Source organism: Parasteatoda tepidariorum, chromosome 1, assembly GCF_043381705.1.
Source record: "Parasteatoda tepidariorum isolate YZ-2023 chromosome 1, CAS_Ptep_4.0, whole genome shotgun sequence".
In the NCBI taxonomy this organism is placed as follows: Eukaryota; Metazoa; Arthropoda; class Arachnida; order Araneae; family Theridiidae; genus Parasteatoda; species Parasteatoda tepidariorum.
This window is the reverse complement of record NC_092204.1, coordinates 12,952,115-12,958,114: the sequence shown is the minus strand read 5'-3', so window position 1 is coordinate 12,958,114 and position 6,000 is coordinate 12,952,115. Positions and strand designations below refer to the sequence as shown.

The 6,000-nt window shown below is 28.5% G+C and overlaps 1 protein-coding gene across 5 annotated transcripts in view; it reads right to left on the bottom strand.

The window, feature by feature from the left end:
• The window catches only part of LOC122271484 (uncharacterized), a 126,304-nt gene that overhangs the window by 1,341 nt on the left and 118,963 nt on the right, over positions 1–6,000 (bottom strand). For 3 of the 5 annotated variants that reach the window (XR_011638393.1, XR_011638395.1, XR_011638402.1), the window contains 2 exons: positions 4,859–4,882; positions 3,550–4,347 (listed from right to left, as the gene is read on the bottom strand). The gene's annotated coding sequence lies outside the window, so the exon portion shown is untranslated. Of the gene's footprint in view, positions 1–3,549; positions 4,348–4,858; positions 4,883–6,000 lie in introns of those variants that run through there. The other 2 variants (XR_011638394.1, XR_011638396.1) reach the window with 1 other exon arrangement.

Sequence of the window (6,000 nt, the reverse complement as noted above, 5' to 3'; positions counted from 1 at the left end):
TTGTTATTAAATGATAGAATTCACTAAAAGTATATAAATATGTAATAAATAAAATAATTTTGTGATAAAAATGATAAATGAGGTTTATCTATTGTCGATACATTGGTCATTCTCATTTACACCTGAAAAAATAGCCAAAAAACCCAATTTTTGTAACTGGGCGGGGCTACCCGACACATCTTGAAAGGAGCTAAAAAACATGTTTTTTTAAATTTCTATTTTTTTAAGTTAAACTATTCTTTTTTTGGTTTATTCTTTTTGCATTATTTAACTAGATGGTAAAACAATAGAAACATACAAAAATATTGATTATTACTCAATATTATACAGAAATATAAGCAAAACTCCTTAGGTGGGCGGGGCTACCCGACTCTCCCCTATATATATATATTAATGGATGAATCAGATGTTTAATGCCCTATGTATAAGTCCTCCTTTGGCTATCCTTATTTTTCTTCATTAAAATACGGAAATAATGCTTTTTAAATCAAAATTGTATAAAGTTTAAATCTGTAGCACAGTATATGCGCAACGTATATTGGACAACATGTATTAGCACGATCCACAAAATTTTTAACTTAAAATACAATTTTTATTAAATAATAGAAATTAAACTTTAAGTCATTGACTTAAATAAAAATCTTGAGTTAAAATACAAATTTAATTAGTCGAACTTATAATTATTTAACAAATTCAAGTTAAAATGCAATTATAAATTTTTAAAATGTATAATTATATGTGACAAGGCACTTTTTCTGCTATTTACAAAACTATTGGATTAAAAGGAAATTTTATAATTTCTCAAAAATTATAATTCCATGCAGCAAATGCAATTTAATGTTTTCACGCCGAAATATTTAATAATATAACTACCAAAGTGCATGATTTTACTTATCAAATACTTTTACTGTGTAGCAATATTTAATTTAAATTGCAAACACTAGTAAAATTTTCAGCATGTTTTATTACCTTTATATAATATATTTCTTATGATACAGAAATAATTCGATTAAGACCAAACAGGCAGAAAGCTTATATAAATAACATGGAATAACGAAATTGAATGGCCAAACTATATCCTTAAACTGAAGTATTTATAATGTCGCCTTAAGCAACATTGTTGGGTGAAATAGTATCATTAAAGATTCAAAGTCATCAATTTTCCGGAAAATCGAAAAAGTGTCTTGTTGGTGATTTATTGGTATTTGCAATAAAAACCTTACTCTGTGGCAAGTAGTCATCTTTGTCTTATTTTTTCCTTTCTTTTTCATTCTGTGTAATCTTTTCCTCCTCACTGTGGGTCTTATGATTAATGGCAGGTATCTATATGTTACTAATCTCTTTTTGTCCTTTGCAGAAAAAGTGGATTTTTTTTCAAGCATATCATTTAGTTCTATCAATAGTAAATATTTAATGCCTTTTAAACAAACTTCTTTAATGGACAAAATGCCTCTGTGTTTTAAATTAATTTTAAAATTGTAGACTGACTGATAACGCTCTGATATTTACTGATGCTCGGAAAGTAAAATTTCTTATTTTTAGGTCATTCAGAGTGTTTTGTAAATACCATCCTTAAGCACTATTTTTTTAATATTTGTCAAATTTGAAGGCAAAAAATATGTTTATATAGGGTCAAAAATTAATAATAAAGCAAGGTAGAAATCAAAAATACAGAAATACTATCAAAATATAACAAATCACAGTACAGTAAAGTGAAATTTTAGGATACGAGAACCTCAAGGATACACCTCAAGGATCCGCATCTCACGATGAAGGGATAAAGGGCCGTTCCGGCTTTTGACAGGTGGTCACATTAATGTGACTGTACTGTGTATTTTAAATACGTTTCGCTTGAATGATTTTTTTTGTATTTTTGATAAATCTTTTTTCCCTATAATGTGTATAATAACAAAGTTGAACTATTCTAATAAAAGACAGTGTCGAAACTCTTTTTCCAGTCCCAGAGCATTTTTTATTTTTTTAAATATCCCGCATTTTTATTTTTATCAACTGACATTTTAATTCATTCTTCAAAATGACATCAAATGAGAAAAATCTGTGCTTATATTTTTCAATCTGATGACAAATCTCTTCGGACACTATTGTTGACATTTAAACGCCTGCCTGATAAATACATTCTTCGATTCATTATGATGCAGCTGACTCAAACTTTGGCTTAAAACTTGCAAGAACCTTACCATTTAAATTTTATTCTATCGGAAGAAAATAGGATAATTAGCGTTTTTAATTACATTGTTCTATCAGTCTATAATACGAAATAAATATGACATTATAATTACTTTAATTTTTTTTAATTAAAAATTAGGAATAAGAAGCAATAGAATAATGGTTGTACATTTTAAGAGGTCTTAAAAAAACAGATATGTTTTTGTATATTTTGAAGGTGATAAACAAACCAATCGATTTTAAAAAATTTTATATAATTTATTTATTTTACTTAGGGCGTAAAAAATTCGGTTTTTCCGTCCTACTCTATTTCATAAATTGATCCTAAAACTTTTACAGATAAGCGCAGAAGCTAACTGCAGCAATTGGCAATTGCTATTAGTCATAAAATGAATATGAAAGTTTCGTATTATAAGGATTCTTATGTCTGTCCTTGAAACTTGTCACCACATTAAGTAAATAACAAAAAATTAAAGAAATTATTTATATAAAAAATATAAATTTTAGTGCTACGTTCTTAATAATCGTGTTAAAATGTTTAGCGATGAAATGTTCGGTTTCGTAGTCGGGCTTCCAAGGCGAGGAAGCTATTCCCTTCGGAGGATAAGAATTGGGATGGCATGTCTGCGAATCATCCTCAGGGATGCTCGGCTTCGTAGTCGGCCTTCAAAAACGAGGAAGCTATTCCCTTCGGAGGTTAAAAATTGGGATGGCATGTCTGCGAATCATCCTTCAGGGATGCTCGACTTCGTAGTCGCCCTTCAAAAACGAGGAAGCTATTCCCTTCGGAGGATAAAAATTGGGATGGCATGCCTGCTAATCATCCTCAGGGATGCTCGACTTCGTAATCGGCCTTCAAAAACGAGGAAGCTATTCCCTTCGGAGGATAAAAATTGAGATGGCATGCCTGCGAATCATCCTCAGGGATGCTCGGCTTCGTAGTCGGCCTTCAAAAACGAGGAAGCTATTCCCTACGGAGGATCAAAATTGGGATGGCATGTCTGCGAATCTTCCTCAGGGATGCTCGGTTTCGTAGTCGGCTTTCAAAAATGAGGAAGCTATTCCCTACGGAGGATCAAAATTGAGATGGCATGCCTGCGAATCATCCTCAGGATGTTTTCCAGATCGTTGTCAATGACATACAACTACTTTGCTAATAAACTGAATTTAAAAATAACGGATAATAACTTTTAGTGATTACATGTAATTGCACTTGAAAATGATGGATCATTTTCTTTTTCCTTGTTACAGTATTTGATTGTCTCGTTACTATTAGCCTTATGCGAAAACAGGAAGATTCCTAATATGACTTATCTCATAATTTTCATCCCATGTAAATTATAAGGGAAAACACAGGCGAAATCAAGAAAACATATTTTTATTACATTGATTAATAATTTATTATGCATCAAATTAAACATGTGGTATTTCCCATAACCTCGTGTGCATCATTTTACGGTTATGATAGAGATATCATTAGAAAATAATTTTCTTAATAATCGAAAATGAAGGAAATCAAATTTACAATTCATATTATGTTTAGCACTTATTTCATAAAAATTAAGATTTTTTTTAAATTATTTTACTGGAATCAATATCAAAATAAATTGTTTTCTTGTATTAATTTTATGCTTTACAAAAAATTGCACACAAATGGCTATCTAATTTTTTTACTAATTGTAAGGTTCTGTTTTAATTTCAAATCAAGCAACAGAACATTATCATATGTAGTTAAGAATTTAAGTTAACTAATTTAGCTTAAACTGTATTAAAAAAATTTGGTACAATTTATTGGAAAAATTTAAAAAGAGGAATTTGTGAAAAAAAAATTAATTTAAAATTAATGTATTATAAACTCAATAATATATATTATACTCAATAATGCTTTATGGTAAAATAATTGCTTTAGCGTGCCTTTAAACGCAATAAATTATGCAACGTAATTTAGATAAAATCAATGTAATTAGATCTTTGGAAATTCGAAATTTTAGAAACTCGAATATTTTAGATAGATAACAAAAATCATGAGTCTAACATGTTATTAAAAAAATTTGATTTTCTTTATAGATTCTGTCTTTTGTGAAGTGCTTTAGTGCTACTTTCTTCTGTTTACTAACTCAGGTGTTACTGTGTTTCTGGTCTTTTACAAATTCCACGATTCTGAAAGAGGACAATAATTGTGTTATTTAAAACCATACAAATAGAATACACTTATTTTACTTTCGATTAGGTTACTTTTAGTTATTTATTTATTTATTTATTTTCTTTTTACGCAAACTCAAAATTTCAAGAAATTTTACCATTTTGTACAAAACTATTGATATATATATATATTTTTTAATTTAAGTTTTTAAAATCAATTGTTTATTTTCTGGAAACCATATGAGATCAAATTAAAATATACTGGATGTGATATTGAATTAGTGAATCTTAGGTAAATGGTCGATTACAAATAAATTATCTACTCCCTTAATTTACTGACTAATAAAATCATAAGTCTATACAATTTCAAATTTTTAACAATTATTTTTAAAAAAATATAGCACATTAGAATAGAATTGTTGATAAATATCTAATAAGTGTTTTTTGTGCATTACTTCAATGTTTTTATAAATGTTTACAACAGCCACTTTTCATATTTAAATAAGCAAAAAGTGTTTGCGTTCCTTACCTGTGATTTAGCGGTGGCGGTACTCTGAAAAAGACGTAGTTAATTTTAATCTAACAGCAAAATATTTTTAAAAAAAAGAATAAGATTAAAGATTCTAAAAAACAATTTAAAAAATTAACATTTCTTTAACAAGTATATTCGTGTCTCAAGAAATCAAGACAACTCAAGAAATTATAACCTTAATTAAGGGAAACTGTATTTAAAAAGTATCAAAATGTGGCAAAAGAGATGCTTTAGAGAATTCAAAAAGAAGTTGAACATCTAGATGACAGTGAGGTACTCAGAACAAGCCTTTTTGTTCTTAACGATAATGACGTATTTTTTTACACAATAAATTTAAGATATTGGGACAATAAATATCACTATTACACTGAGACAGGCTTCTTGTGATCTTAGATCGGGGAGTAAGTAGCAAAATTACTGCACTATACCATAATATACTCCAAGCTAAATTAATTTTAAGATTTCTGTCATATTCATAAATTACGTGAGAGTGTGTTGTTATTGCAGCACCACCATCAATGTTAGCATATAACTGTAACAATGTAAAAAATATCAGGATAAAATTAAGATAAAAAAATGTGCTGGCAACATGAGTGCAGTGTCCGTAAAATCCATTTTAACTCAAAACAATTTTTTACCGTAAAATTTTTATCTTTATTTAAACAGCAATACTAATTTAATTGGTTATAAAGAAAATATTGCAGTAAAAATAACGGTATATTAGGTTTTTTGTTTCGTAATACTTCACAGTAAAGTAAATTACACAACTCAATGCCGAAACTTTTTACAGGAATCCGATCCGGAAATTTTTACAGTGAACCTACCTTTCTAAAAAGGCCAGCTTACTGTCTAAGTTTTTTCAATTTGCTGCTACTCCCATTAAATATTGTTATTGAGTTTGTATCATCGTTTTCGTCATACTTCGTGTTTTCATAAAAACATTTACTGGTTTTTGTTGTCTATTTTTTGAGTTGTCAGAAAAAAATGTGTTGTTCCTAATACTTTGAACGTTAGTGTATTACAGAACTTATAACTTCAAGAAGTAAGATTTATTCTAGTGTAAAAGATTTAATTCAGGTGAAATCAAATCAAATTGTTCACGTGTTTTCATGATCAACAATATCAATCGATTAGATTTT